Source organism: Lagopus leucura, unplaced genomic scaffold (assembly GCF_019238085.1).
Source record: "Lagopus leucura isolate 7727_CA_CO unplaced genomic scaffold, USGS_WTPT01 Super-Scaffold_100022, whole genome shotgun sequence".
Classification (NCBI taxonomy): Eukaryota; Metazoa; Chordata; class Aves; order Galliformes; family Phasianidae; genus Lagopus; species Lagopus leucura.
The window spans coordinates 2,473,769-2,488,977 of NW_024962275.1; the positions used below are offsets into that span (position 1 = coordinate 2,473,769).

Sequence of the window (15,209 nt, forward strand, 5' to 3'; positions counted from 1 at the left end):
AAGGGACCCTTATGCTCATCTCAGCCTGACCTCCATCCTGACCCAGGCTGTGGAATCTGCCCCAGTGATTCCTGTGCCATTAACATGTGGGTGTTTGCTCAGAGCTCTGCGGAATACGGTACATCTGGCTGCAGCCCAAACTGCAAGCTCTCCCCTCTCCAGCATTGTTTCTCACAAGGGCAATTGCTCCATCTGCCCACAGCCACTGACTGAGCAGCACTGAGGCCGTGCAACAAAGCACCCCCTGTCTCCTGCACTGCAGCCAGAGGCAACAGCTGCCTTTGGTTTTCATCTTTTGCATTGGTACTCTTTGCTGGAAGAGGGGCACGTGGGGAGGCACAAACACCCCTCTGGTGCTGCCCAAATTTTCTGGGCAGCTTGGCCTGGTGGTTGGCGACCCTGCACATAGCAGAGGGGTTGAAACTAGATGATCATGGTGGTCCTTTTCAACCCAGGCCATTCTATGATTCTGTGAAATACCAAAGTCTCACAGGGCTGTTCATGTTCATGGGCTCGTGAGCAGCTATGTGTTCTCCTCAGAGAAACCATAACCCTGGGTAAGAACAGGCTGGTGTGTGGCACAGAACCCCAGCCTGGCCGGTAGGTTTGCCTGTGGTCCCTCCAGCAAGGTGTGTTTTAGCTGCTTGCTCCCTTTTTGCTGTGGGGAAAGGTGTGCATCAGGACAGCTGTGCACCTCCCTGAGTGAGGAGAGCACTCTCAGCAGGATGCTTGCAACCCCCACTGCTCTGGTTGGTCTGCAGAGTGAAGACCATCCCAAAATTCAGGCAGATGCAGGCTTGTTTACGAGGATTGTTTTGGATTTAAATGCAATATCAATTAACTCTTGTGGTTTGCTAGCAGGGTGTTATTGATCGTGTTGTGCCCCAAGCAGAATCTTTGTGTGCTCTCAGAGGGGCTTTTGTGCAGGTCCATGGGGAGGAACCCCAGCACTCAGGATGTGGCTCTGGCTTTCCTCTGACCACAGGGCTGGTGGTGGGGCTGCTGGGAATGGACAATAAGCAACTGGAACCAGCCAAAGCCATAATGTGTGCCTGCACTTCTTTGGGGAGTCCACAATGATAATGATATTTAATTTGGTGTTGCTGGATAAGCAGCACTAATTTGCAAGCTGGCTCCTGCTGAGTGATCCACTCACTAAGTTTTATGGGAGCACTGCAGGCCTCAAAAAAGAGGAAGCTGGATGCAGTGTTTGAAGGTGACCTGCATCCTTCTCCAGGCACCTGAGTGACAGTAACCAGCAAAGGCTCCATCGTTCAGCAGGACAGAGCTGCTGCAGACGAATCCAGCTCCTTGCTCCACAACTGTTGCTCCCAGATTTCTGCCTTCAGCAGCACAGGGCAGCACCAGCTGAAGGCTCACTGAGAGAAGGCAGCTGTGCCTGTGCCTGTGCCTGTGCCTGTGCCTGTCCTGCCTGCTGGCTTCAGTGTGGGGCTCAGCCCAACCACTCCCAGGTGCTGCCTCTCAGCCTAACGACCTCCAGGTGTGGGCACTTACAGGGCAAAAGCTCTTAAGCTGAGCAAGCCCAGACTCACCTCATTAAGGAATTAAGTGGCTGCATACGGGGTAGATCTTCAGCAGTGCTCTGCCCACCGAGCTGGGCTGGTTGCGCCCCTGGGCACTGCACCCATTAGCGGAGGGCAGCCCCGCACGCTGGGCTGCTCGCTCTGCTCCCGGGGCAGCGCGGAGCCCGCGGGCCGGAGGAAGGGGAGGAGGCGGCCGAGCCGCTGCTCGCCGCGGGCTGACATCAGCCGGAGGAGGGGCCTGCCCGCGAGTTTCTTGGCTCGGCGCATCACTTCCCGCTGCTGCCATACTCCGGTGCCCGGTGCCGGGCTGCGGCTCGGCGGGGCCGGCGCCCATGGCGGGTGCGCCCGGAGGGGACAGCCCGGGCTCTGCTGCCCGCCGGCTCTATTCGAGGTGAGCGGGGCGGGGTTCGGGGAGGGGAGCGGAGCGTGGCCCCGGCAGCCTTCAGCCCCCGCCCGAAGCTCCGCGGCCGCAGGGACCGGAGCGGAGATGGGGGGAGGACGGGAAGGCGGCAGTGGGTGTTCCGGGGCGCTGGGTGAGGGAGGGGAAGGAGCCCCGGCTGCGGGAAGCTGTTGCATGTTTGAAGAGGAACAGAGCGAGAGACTTGAGAGAGAAAAGCCGCTTTGGGGTGTGGGGGTCGCTCGGTGTGGGGCGTGGTGGGGGCTGGGGCTGCGGGTCCCCATGGCACCGACGCGCCGTGCTCTGCGCTAAGGGCAGCGATGCTCAGACCGTGCCCGCGGTGGGCGTTTGCACTGCAGGCTCTCGGTTACGCTACGGGGATTTGGTTTCCAGCACTTTGGGTGCTGCCCGAATTCGCACAGCTCCGGGCTGTCTGCTGCTCGTGCAAAGGCCGTATGTTGCCTGTTCTTTTCACCCGGTTCAAAAATCAAAAAGTCTGAACGGGGGTCGGTTGGAGGCCTTCCAGCATTGCCTGCAACATCGCTTACCCTGCTTGTCCTCACTGTGTTTTGTTTCTCCTCTAGTAGTCAGAAGTGGGGGCAATACAATATCTGGATACAGGGGGGAGGGAAGATCTCTTGGGCTGCATGCAGCATGCCAGCATGTCGTCAGCTCTTTTCCTTGCTTTGCAATAATTTTCAGCACAACTGTTGGTTTCTGCAGTGTTTACTAACTTCTCTTGATTGTGTTGTAAACAGTCTCCATCTCACTCATTAATGTCACTACAACTGTACCTGATCTGAATGTGCAGTGGGCAATTAGAGTGCTCTTCCAGAGCACCAGGGATCCTTCTGGAGAAGATGACATTCTCAGAGGTGGAAAGATTGTTGGTTTCCTGATGTGGAGGGGAGGGGGTTACAACAGGGTAAGCCTGAGTTTGCAAGGCAAATTGGGGGGGAAGAATTTCACCTGTGGGATGGACTTTGCTCTGGAAGGGCTCCTGTTCATTTTGCACAGGTGTCTAAAGAATTACATCAAATATTCCCATTGTTTTCTGGGTGCTGGAACGTGTAAAGTTGTGAAAACTTTGTGAAGTCCGTTCTTCTGTAGTGTTGGTAGGAAGGCTGTGTTCTGTTCATGTAAAAGAAAGCAATAAGAAAGTAGTGGGCTTTCTTGAAGTTACAATTGGAGGCACTGCTGCACGACTGCCTGCAGGCCCTGCAGTCACAGGTGTCGGAAATGGTAGCATTGGAAATGCTGGTTTTCTTTTGTCAGCCTATGCAATCAGTCTGAGAAGATGACCCCCCAAAAAACAGCAGGATAACATTTCTGAAATAGCTGTGCTGCATAATGGGTGATCTGAGCAAAAAACCCATGTGATAGCTTGACACGTGGTGGTGTTTTGTTGATGTCTGCTTGGGGACACTGAGCAACTGGTAGCTTCACTGTTTGTGAGTGGTGCTGTCATCCTGAATTGGAGCTGAGCAGAAAGTTCATTCTCTGCTGTGGGGGGGGTCATTGCTGCCCCAGCCTTGGGCAGGGAGTTGTGGCTGGGGTTTAATGCGTGCTCCTGCAGGACCTTGGGCATCCCATTGATTCTGCTGCCACTCTGCTTGTGGGGCTCGGGGAGGGGAGCTCCTTCTGGTGCTGCATGTGTGAGCTCTGGGAGGAGGATGTGCCTTCTGTCCATGCAGCATGGTGTGATCTTCCTTTTATTCTGGCCTCTATGTGCTGCTGTGATTTGGGCAGGTGTTGTCTTGGGGGAGCTGAAGATGGAAGTACTCAGGAGAAGGAGATGGGAGCTGGCTCCACAGCTCAGCTTGCATTCCCTTTCTCAAGGCCAGCAATGGGAACATCCCAAATGTTGGGTTTGCTCCTGATGTAGCATAAAACAGCACTGTCAGTGTGCTGCAGCTACGTGCTGTTCGTGCTACCCCTGGAACACGTGCAGGCACATCTCAGGCCTTGTCTCCTTGTATTCTGGCTTCCCAGCCCTGCTGCCCTCTCCAGCAGATCCAGCTCTCTGCCACCGGAGAATAGAAAATGCATATACAAGTTTTGTTCTGGTGTGGCTGAGGTGTGTTTTTTTCTGTTCTGTATTTTTTGCACTTCAGTAGTGTCCCAGCTTGCATTCTGCTTTCCTGAAGAACAAGTTTGAACTCGGGTCTTACGCAGCCAGAAGCCCTTGGCAGCAAGTTCCTTTGGGTGGAGGGATTTCTTATTTAACTCTTGATGCTGTTTTGCTTTAGGAACAGTTTTTATCTCCAAGCTGCTCCTTTGCTGTACCTTGTTCCCCCCTCCCGTGTGCCACTGACCAGCTCCAAGCAACATCCTGTGACAAAATCACACCAACTGAAACAAAAATGCCTCCTGTGTGGGCTGCAGGACCTGGCCGCAAAGTAGGGCTGCTGGGTCCCGGGCTATTGATACATATTAAGTGGGAAAGCTTTCCCACTTGCTGAGCTTCTTTCTCTTTTAGGATGCTTTTAGTTAAATGTCCCCCAATGGAGCTGATTTTCAGAGCAGGCTTAGCAACAAAGTGACACGTGTGGGATCTTCTTTCCTTCCTGCAAAATAAGCAGGTGGGATCTTGTAGGAAGGATGCATCCAGAGGCAGCTCTGCCTGTTGACAAATGCAGTGAACCTGTATGTAACAAACACTCAGCCTGGCAGGTACCCCCACCCCCCCAGTGCTGCTGTGGGTAAGGGAACAGGGAAAGGCACTGCAGCTGCTCTAACAATGCCCAGCCATGTTGTGCAACCACTTAAGGGAAGGAAGTGAACAATTATCATTACGATGCAGTTTCAAGGGCACTATTAAATGAGCAAAGTTGTAGCTCTGCCTTGTACTTAGCTGGCTTGTCCTGGGGTGGAGTGGCAGGGCAGCAAGGCCTGGCAGCAGCTGCAGCCTTGGCTCATCCCCAGGAGTGGGATGAGATCTTAGAGCAGCTTTGTTGAGGCATTGAGCCCCAAAGTGGGTACCCAAACCCCAAGGCTGTGTCATGTCCCCATCCCACGTGTGCCTGGCTGCTCCCTGCCTCATGGAAACCTGGGGATGGGAATTGCTGAAGTATCTCATTGGTACCTGATAGCTTTTACGTATTTTGGAGGAAATGATAATAAGACCCCTCTGCAAGGCCACAGGTGTTGGAGCAGTTGCACAAACCCTGAATTAGCTACTTGGAAGGCAGTGCTGCTATCTGACCATCACCTTCAGGGTGGAAATCCATAGCTTAGTCTTCTACTCCCAGTTTCCCTCCAGTGAAAGCACTTTGTCCAGGAATGATGGGCAGTGCAGCCATAGGCCTCTGCCTACATACTAAGAGTAGGAAGGATGCAGCTCAAGAAGTTTCTTCTGCTGGGATGTCTGTGCAGCTGCAAGAGCTGCTGGAATGTCTGACAGCTGACGGTCTCATCTCCCTTTCTGCTCCTCTCTACCCCTTGTATCCCTCCGGGGGTTTGGGGCTGATGCATCAGCTCTGAGTGCTGAAGGGGAAAGATAAAGGAAATAGGCATTTTCCCCATTTTTTTTTTAAGCCTACATTCATACAAATAACATAACTCCATGTAGGAGCCATTTCACGTTGAGCCCTGGCTGCGCACGAGAGCAGATGTTCTTACTTGGAAACTGCTTTTAAAAATGTATGGATGAAACGCAGTGCCGTCAGTGGATGAGCACAGTTTGCTCCCTGAGCTGCTGCGAGTGCTGGCTATGCTGTGCCCATGGGAGATGTGCAGTGCTGCACACAGGGGCTGCTCCTGTGGGAGCAAACATTGCCTCCAGCCGTGCAGAGTTCTGCTGTTGAGCCACGAGGGGAGCTGGGGCAGTTTGTTCATTTGCAGCCTTGCTTGTGCCGTGTGCCCTGGTCAGCCTGCAAAGGGATTTCTCTTGCGGTGGGATTGGATTGCAGCAGATTCAGGGCAGTGGGATGGACTTGGCTGTGGGGTTTATGAGTCTTGTGCCAGTGCAGGGAGCTGTGGTGCTGTGCTCCCAAAGGGAAGCTGTGGCTCACAGCTGGGGCAGGTGAGTGCTGTGTGTTTGTGCTTTGCTGACCACAAGGCTGCCCCTGCTTGGTGCCCAGCAGCTCTCCTGTGATCCACGCTGCAGTGCTGGGAGCACAAAGAACAGCCTCATCTGTGAGTATCCATTTGTGCCTGAGGAGAGCTGGGAAATGCCAATTAATGTTCATCTCTCTGGGACTATCTGTTAATTACTGTCATCTGTGGTTTGTTCTATAGTAGTGGTCAGTGTCCTGTGCTGCTGCTGTACGGGAGTGAGTGGGCTCTGGGGGACTGCATTCATCCCAGGCTTCTGCAGTGCTTAGCAAACATGAGCATTTCATTGCAGCCTTCCTAGGAAGTTCAGCTGCTGTTTGCAAGGGTGAGAATCCGCACATCCTTCAGGGTGAAAGAGAATGAGGGTGGCAAAGCTGGGAGCTGAGTGTCCTGACTCCCACTCCTCCCCTCCAGTGCTTCCTCACCCACATCAGTGAGGTTAATTGTGGGTTGGAAGCACTGGGTTGGTGTCTGAGCAAGCTGTGCAATGCAGCCTTGTGCTGCACAGTGTGACAATGGGGCTGCTGTTCTGCTTAACGTGGAGGGGGGACGGGAGGTTGTGTGCCTGGAGCACTAAACACCAGGCTCTGCCTGCCTGCAAGGTTGCCTAGCAAATGTGCTGGGAGTGCTGCACCCTATGGGCTGTGATGCAGGGAAGGAGCAGCAGGGTGGGATCTGGTGGCCCTGGCTGATGGAGTGTCTCTTGGCTGCTGTGGGAGGTGGAGGGAAATTGTGTCCTCAGTACTTTAGAGAGGACCCAATTTCTGCTGAGCTCTTGTGAAGTTATCACAGCTGATGCTGTACCAACATTCAACCGCTTCCAAAGCAGCTATCTTCTGTGGGGGTTGTACTGTGCAAATGGCACTGGGGGCTGTGTCTTGCTGCAAGATGTGGATACCATCAGACCTGCCTTGTTTATGGCCAACCTTTCTGCAATGTGAAGGCAGAAATACAACCCTCACTGACTAAACAGATGAAAATCTCTTCGAGTGTATTTCTCTCTTTTCTGGCAAATCGGTGCTCCTGGATTCAGGGAGGAGCAGTGTGCTTAGGGCAGCCCTTGGGTTGGCTTCTCATGGCAAATGAATTGGAACTTGCACATCTTAAAGTGAAGATGGATGTACTGGAACTGTGAGAGGCCATGTGAGCCTTGAGGCATTTCCTGGCCTGTTTGTCCCTCTGGGTGTCCGAGCTCTTGCTCTGATCCAAATAATAAACCATATGAGCTCACAGTAACATGCCCAGGATTTTAAGGCTGCAGCCCTTGGCCAGTGTTCACACTGACTGCTTCCATCAGGGCTGTGATCCAGGGCAAACGTGAGGAGGTGGGTGGTTGGAGACAGATTTTTGTCTCTGCTGGAGAAACAGTGGCTGTTGTGTCATCTGCACCCATCCCTTTTGTGTGCACTGCTGCAGAATGTGTGCTTCCTTCCATAATGATGTTCTTGGGTGGGAAATTGTCCTCAGCTGTGACACCGAGCCCTGATGTCCTGCCCTCATGTGGAGCTGTGCTTCTGCAGCTTTGGGAAGGGCAGTGAGTGTGTGCAGCCTCAGCTCCAGACAACTGAGTCATCCACCAGGGCTGCCAGCTCTCCCTTTGCTGGTTGCCTGAGGCGAACGTGGCACAGTGACAGGAGATGTAAATATGCACATACACACACTTGCCTGCATGGGAGAGAAAAGTAACAGCTCGAAATGGGATTGGAATTTAAAATTGGAAATATTACTGAGTAAAGCCATGTGTGCTGGAGGCCGTGGCTGCTCCTGAAGGCTCCTGGAAGCTGCTCGGACCGGTGGTGTTCCTACATGTGCCCCTGATGCAGTGAGGTGAGAAGCTCTTGTCACCCCTCTGTCATCCTGTCACTGCTACCTGTGCTCCTGGGGTGCATTTCTTTGCACTGCCTGCTGCTGTGCCTTGTCTTCATCTCTCTGCCAGATGAAGACATCTCTGCAGGAGCAGATTTTGCTGAGAGCATGCATTATTGAGGAGCCAGTATAAAATGAGCTCCCTTGTTTTGGACGTGTGTGTAACCCTGGTGTTATTTCCTCCCCTCTTCAGCAGCATAAAGGCAGAGAAGAGCAGTGAGTTCCTCAGTGCTACAGAGCAGACTGTGTGCTGCACAGAGCCATTGCAATACCTGGCAGGTTGCAAACAAAGGCTTAACCCAAAATGGGTCTGTGGAGGGGTCTCTGCTGCCTGTTCCTCCTTCTGGCTCCTCAGCTGTGTTCTTCTATCATGCAGGTAATAAATGGTAGAATATTAAACCTATGGCTTCTTCCTTTCTATGTGCATGGTAACAGATGCTTGCCATGCATTGTGATGGGCAGCAGCAGGGAAGAAATATGGGAGAGAGGGATAAAATGGAATTGAATGTTAAAGGGACGAGGAGCACAGCTTTAGGAAGGTTGGTTTGGGAAGGGGACGCTTTCCTACTGAAATGGGATTCTGCCTCCCACCCAGCAGGCATGGCTGTAGGAGAGGTGCACAGCAAAACAGCACAGTAAGAAGATCAGCTGCTGTTTCTCTGAAGAATATCACTGGTAATTGACCTTTCAAAACACTGTTCCTCTAATTTGGATTCTCCAGCTGCTGGCAGTGCCTTGCCTGGGGTTCTGGCTGTGCTGAACCAAAAGCAGCATCCCATCTCGCTGCCTTGGGCAGGGTGTGTGATGCTCATTGTTTTGTGATAGTGAGAAGGAAATTATTAGGGAAATTACTAATGGGCTTGCCATATCCAAGAAACAATGTGTTTATACAAATCCCTGCTATAGAAGAGCAGTACCAGGGTCTATACCCCAGCTGCAAAGATGAGCCACGCTTTGATCTATGGAAGCAAACTCCCAGCATTATGTGCCTGCATGCTTTAACACGGGGTTATTGGGTTGGCATTGGTACTGGCTTGTTGGAGCAGAGCCTCATGCAATGCAGTGTCTGGCCATGAGCAGGGATTTGCCTCCAAGCTCTTGTTCCATACAGCTGTTCATTGCAGTGCTGCCAAGTGTTTCCAGGGCAGATGCTGTCTGTGAAGATATGTTAGGACAGAAGTGCTAAAAATTCTGGGGAATGCAGCAGAGAGCGATGCTGAATGATGCTCTGGAAGGACGAACAGCAGCTTGCAGAGTGCTGGAGCTCCAGGTTATCCCACAGAGCCAACAGACACCAATGCACAGTGCTAGACAGTGGGTCTGTTCTGCTCAGGTTGCCAAAGCAGTGTGTAATTCTCACCTTGCATGTGAGCTGTGCTGCTGTGAGGCCTGGCTGGCTGGGTGTGCTGCCATACTTTGCCTTATGAGCATGCAGATTAAAGCTGATGGTGCATGTGGGGATTTCCATAAAGTCACCAAGAACCCAAAAGCACTTTTGCTGTGGTTCTGCTGAGTCTGGGTTTGTACAGAGGGGCTGCATAAGCTGTTTAGGGATGTTGGTGGGGGCTGTGGGGCTCCCTGGTGGAGCTCTCAGGAGAACTGCTTTCTTTTCAGACATGTGGGTGTTTTGTTTAGGAAACCCAGGAGGTGCCCTGTGGCTGTGAAACAGACATGGGGAGCAGCAGTGTTGGGGTTGCTGCCTCCTTGGATGCACCACACTCAGTTGCTGTGTTTCTGCTATTATTTTTGGTGGGTCCTATGGAGGGTGGCTGAGTCTGTGCTGTTTCTACCATTAAGGACACATTAAACTCCTTCCAATGGAAGTGCTGGTGCTTCAGATGTATCTGGGTGAGCTCTGATTGCTCAGCATCTCCCTGGCTTGCAGCCTGGTGACTCAAGGGATGCTTTCAGAAGGATCCCAAAGGCCTCTCCTGGTGCACAGTGCTTGGTCGGGGTCTGAGAGGAGCAGGAGAGACAGGAAGGGAACAGAACCAGTTGGCTGTAGGTTGCTGAGGATTCATTGGAAGAAGCACACTGTGAACTTTGCTATCATTACCTGTTACCCTGCACCACGATGCTCCGTTCGCGTGGGTCTGTGGGCAGGAGAGAGGCAGCTGTTGGAGCTGGGCAGGTGTAGGCAGGCTGAGGCTGCCTGTATGTGGGGGCTGTGGGCTGCAGGCAGGGGTTAGCCACGTGGTGACCCCTGTCCTTGCTGTCACTTGGCAGCATCTCTTCACTTTGCGGTGGTTTTCCTGGGTCTGTGCTCCAAGGCAGGAGCAGCTGGCAGCTGAGAAGAAGGAGAAGCCATTTTCAGTGCCAAACTTGGTGTGAACGCAGCCTTGTGTGTCAGTGGGTGAAAGAAGCTGAGCAGCACAGGAAGAACAGAGTAAGCGGGTCAGCTGTCCTCATTGTATCGCTGCTGGTGAGTCAACTGCTTGTAAACATAGCTGGTTTTGATGTATGCTGCAATTGGAACTCTGTGTTTTGTAGCAGGGGCAGCGTGCTGATTTAAATCACAGCGTATATTTTAGTGAGAGGAAGCGCTGACCCAACTGCCAAAGCAATGTTATAATGAAAAGCCATTCAGACTGCACGTCCTCTGTTGCCCTCTGGTTTCTGGAAGTGACTGAAGGAAATAGCGCTCTGCTGCTGGAGAAATCATCCCCTGAGTGTTGTTTTGTTGCTGCGTGATGGATTAATTTCATTGATGGCATCAGCGCTGTGCAAGAGAGCTGCAGGCTCGTGGGGAGCTCAGGAAGCTTTCCTGGTTGTGCTCAGAGCAGTGAGCTGGTCTGATACACACAGTGACCACACTGCACATCCTGTTGCAGCAGGGCTCTTCCTGAGAGGGAGCTCTCCTGCACTGTACCTCTTCCAAGACTCTTTGCTTGATCCGTACCTTTCCACTGATCTGTTCAGTTTGGGAGTCAGAACATTTCCTGGTGGGCTGATGTCCAAATTGGAACCTCCTTCATCATGAATTCTCTTAGTCACTGTGAAGTTTTTACATCCAAGTGTGTTGAGCATGGGTAACGAGTGAAAGAGTTAACCAGGATCAACAGAAATTCACATTTGCACCTTAATCCCAACTGAGCCGTCTCCAATGCTGCCAGTTAATTAGATCCCATCATGATCCTTTTAACGTTTGAGTAATTTTGGAGTACCATGGTTTAAACTTGTTGCATGGCACCTGGGAAGTGAAATCCCTAACAAGCAATAGGCACAATTTCACTTCATTCTGCTCCTGCTGCAGGAGGTGCTGTGCTGGGTGATTCCATGTGGTCACCTCCTGTGAATCCTTCGCTCTGCTGCATTTTGTCTTGGGCTCTGGACCTTGCATTCTCTTCTCTCCTGCCCATCCTCATGGGTTTGCTGTTGGATGGGCACTGCTGAGGCTGGGAGGTGCTTGCAGCAGGGAGCACTGGGTGCCTTGGGTTTCTGAGCAGACACTGAGGGGGGTGGATTCAAATTGCTGATGATGACGCGGCTTGTTGGAGCCACTAAGAGTTGAAATGGTGTTTTATTCAGCTCTACTAATCAGAGAGTGAATGCAGATAAATACAGCTGTCTTCCTCGCTGTCATTTGGTATTTATTGGCAAATATGCAGTGGAATTGAATTCCTTGTAAGTACTTTGCAGCTAACGGTAGGTGGCAATTAACTGAAATGAGTACTGTTGAGCACGGATGCTACCATCAGTGAGTGGAAGAGGAGCCAGCACGTGGCCCCAGCAGCTTCCAGAACACCTTGTTGTTTTCCCCTTTGGATTCCCTTTATCGAGACTGCAGTGAAAATAGCTTCTTGTGTGCCTCAGGCTGCCTGCTTCTGCCACAGGTAGCGTGGGTCTGTGCTGTTCTGTGGGTGAGCAGGGAGAGGACAAGTAGGAGTTATCCATGCAGTGTTTGGCAAGGGAAAAGCAAAAATTTGGGAAGAGCGGGTGGTTGGGGTGCTGCAGTGTAGCTCCAAGAGTAGTGTTCCCCCATATGGGGACATGGATCATCACAGAAATCATGGAGATAGAGCTGTTTTGACAGCGAAGGCGGTCACTGTTAATGGCACCAGTAGCATCTGGTGCTGTTCTGCTTTGCTTCTTGCCTGGCAGTGTTCTCAGCATTCTTGGGCCCTTCGCTGCCTTCTCTGTACTGAAGGTGTTGCTCTATGAGTCCTCGTGCCTTGCCTGCGCACCCCTTGTGAAGGAACATCTTTTGCTCTCTGTTCTTTCAGTACCTTGCCAGGCAGCCAAAAGACAGTCTGTGCTGTGCTGTCATTAGCTGCAGTGTGACAGTGATGGATGACCCTGTGAGATCTTGTTGTTAACGGCAATATCAGCCCTTCCTGTTCTTCTCAGCTCTTCCTGCCTTCAGATTACAGCCATCCTCCTGAGCAGAAGCTAAGGCAGAGGGAAGGGGTTCTTCTGCCTGCTGTGTGCCAGCAGTGATGCATGCTCCTGTTGTTGCAGTGATGGGGCTGAGCAGTGCGTGGTGCTGTTTCATTTGTGTGTCTCCCAATAGAATACAGTGCAGATTGCAGAGCTCATCTGTGGCCAAACTGCTTCATGCTTGGCCTCCAATTGCTTCTGATAAACGTGGTCTTTTTGCTGTTGTTTCTTAAATGCCTGCATCGCCCCACGTTAGGTACCTTTTGCATAAGGAGCCAAGTGCTCCCAGAGCTGCCCTGGCTGCAGCCCTGTGGCTGTGTGCATAGCTCACATGCAGTGCAGCGACAGGACCTGCTTGGTGCTCCCACTGGGAGCTGTTGCTGGGGCCCTCCCCAATACACGCAGTGGTGTTCTGATTCCTACATTACAATAGGGGTCTTTAAAACCCTATCCTGACTTGTCTGGATTTGACATGCTCAGTCAACTCCATGCATTCAGGGAAAATCATTTTGCTGTGAGCTGGGAAGGCCACCAGGCTCTCCTGAATGCCTGTGATTTGGGATGTTTTCTGCCACTTGGAACTCCTGCCTGTCTGGAAGAAGGTGCAGATCTCTGCATGTGGTTTGCACTTAGGGCAGGGGCAAGGCTGCTCCTTTGGACTCCATTGTCCTTCTGTTTTTCTTCCCCATACTGTGCTATTAGCAAAGAGGTTGCATGCACTGGAATTGCATTTACAGGCTTTGACGTCTTAGCTGTGGAAGGAAGAAAAGCAGCTCGTGTTCTGCAGAGTCACCTCTGAACCACACCATATGGCCCGACACCTTCAGCTTCTCAGCAGCAATTTGCTGGCTCAGGAAGGAGTGAATCTTCTTTTCTGGAATTAAGGATGAGCAGTAGGTGCTTGCTGAGGTAGAAGTGAGCCCAGGCACTCTGCCTGGGTGTCAGCACAGGGTGAGGGGATAGAGGGCTGTGCCTTCTCACATGGGGATGTTTAGGAGGCCAACTAACTGGGCAGGTGTGTGTGTATGGGATCTGCCTTCTGCTTGGTCCCAGCCTCTGGAAGCTTCTTGTTCCGTTCCTGGAGCTGACGGACGAGGCCTCTTCAGAGACCGTTGAGCTGCTGTGTGATTCTGCCTGGAGATGTCTTCTGTTCTGGAGCAGCTCTGAGCTCCTCTCCTGACAAGAAGAGATATGCAGCACCAGCAGCTCTGACTGCAGCAGTGACATGGGCAGGGGCAGCTGGTGCAGTCACAGAGGCAAGGTGCAGTGGGAAGAAACCAATTCTGAAAGGAGATGAGTGCTTGCCTTGGACTTGATCGTCTCTTGGGTTCATCCAGAGCCCCTCTTTGGGCAGTGCTGAACATGTGAATGAGCCAGGAGTCTTTCGTTTCTGGATTTTAGCTGTGGACTCACCTCTCTTATATGTGAAACCAGCAGATGACAAAGGATGCTCTACTTAGAGGGAAGAGGATGTTACTTTCTCTAGGTCTTTCAAAGCACAAGCAGCACTCCTTTTCCCCTCTCCTGAGGACAGCATACAGGAGAGGGAAGAAGTGAAGCATTAGTGAAGCTCTGGACTCCATCAGCTTGCTGGTAACACTGCCCAAGTGGATGGAGTGAAAACTGGAGAGCAGTGTGGGTTGTGTGAATTGGAAGATGCCATCAACATCTTCCAAACCCCAGCTCCCCCTGGTGAGCTCTGCAGTGAGAGCTGTCTGCAGGACTGTGCCTGGTGGTCCTCAGCCCTGTTCCCTCCTCCTGCCCGTGGGTTTGGAGCTCTGGGTTTACGTCCAGAAAATGCGCAAGCTGCAGAAGAAGAGGTAGGAAGGGGCTCAGGGGCTTTGTGGGGAGAAACGGGGCTCCCATTTGTCTGTCTGACTCAGTTTATTCAAGGCTGGTTCAGATTGGCTCACTTGAATGGCAGATGCCCCTCTTCTGCTGAATCAACCTCATTGTTTCTCACAGTTCAGCTTTGGCCAATGGAAGCTGCTGGGCATGAAGCGGTGGGGTGTGTGAGGCTGTTTGTTGCTGAACATTTAGTTGCTTCCTGTGCTCTTTGTGTTGTGTTTCTGAATGCTTTTAAAGCCTGTGGTGACTGAATTACACGCTGCGTTGCTTCCTGGAATTAGCCCTGGCTGTGGGAAGGGCAGGCGAGTTGCAGGAGTGGGTTGTGCTTCTGTTTAGCATTGCTGTCTTCAGCTCCTGTCCCTTCACATGGCAACAGTGGCTTGGTTGAGCGTGGAACAGTCTCCCCTCCCTCCTTGGTGTGCTGAGGTCCCGAACTGAGCAGTGATGCTAATTAGATAAGGCAGATATGCTGCTGAGCAGCCTGTTCAAGGGCAAACAGATTTCCATTAGGCTGTGTGCACTGGAGGGCTGTGTCACTGCTGTGTGCCCAAGCACCAGGAAAGCTCCTGGGGAGAGTGAGTGTGCACAGGTGTGTGTGTGTGTGTGCCAGGGCAGAGCTGGGGCATGCTGTGTGCTTCTGGCAATGCTTCCACCTGCAAGTGGAGGCTGAGCAGGATGCTGCCCTTGGAATACTCATCTGGGCTCTGCTATTGCAGGGTGGGGAACCATCACTGTTCAGATCACACAACAGTTGTGGTCAGTCCATGACTGCAGTGCCATGAATTAGGCAAGCTGTTCTCCAAGCTCAGTTCTTAGACTCTGTGTCGGGTGAACTCAGGCTGCTAAAGAGAGCCTGGTTAGCAGGATGAGCTTTGGTTGTTGAAATGTGAAATGAAATAATGCAGAGTGTGTTTCTGTCTGCAGCCTCCCAGCTGGAACTCAGTTTCTGTGACAGTGGCTCCATCCCCCTGTTTTGAATTCTTTCAAGTTTCTTCTCTGCTAAGTTGCCTGAATTTATTTTTGCTCACTTAGGTGCTCTTTTTCTTTCTCCAGTCCCCAACCTTCTTAGGGACTTGTATAACCAAGATGTTATAATTGCAATATAATCAAAAGAGTAAGGC

At 52.0% G+C, this 15,209-nt stretch overlaps 1 protein-coding gene across 3 annotated transcripts in view; it reads left to right on the top strand.

Moving 5' to 3' along the window:
- The first annotated feature begins 1,879 nt into the window (after positions 1–1,879).
- The window catches only part of GPSM1 (G protein signaling modulator 1), a 50,395-nt gene continuing 37,065 nt past the window's right edge, over positions 1,880–15,209 (top strand). For 2 of the 3 annotated variants that reach the window (XR_006180496.1, XM_042878886.1), the window contains exon 1: positions 1,880–1,935. The gene's annotated coding sequence lies outside the window, so the exon portion shown is untranslated. Of the gene's footprint in view, positions 1,936–8,140; positions 8,240–15,209 lie in introns of those variants that run through there. The other variant, XM_042878887.1, reaches the window with a different exon arrangement.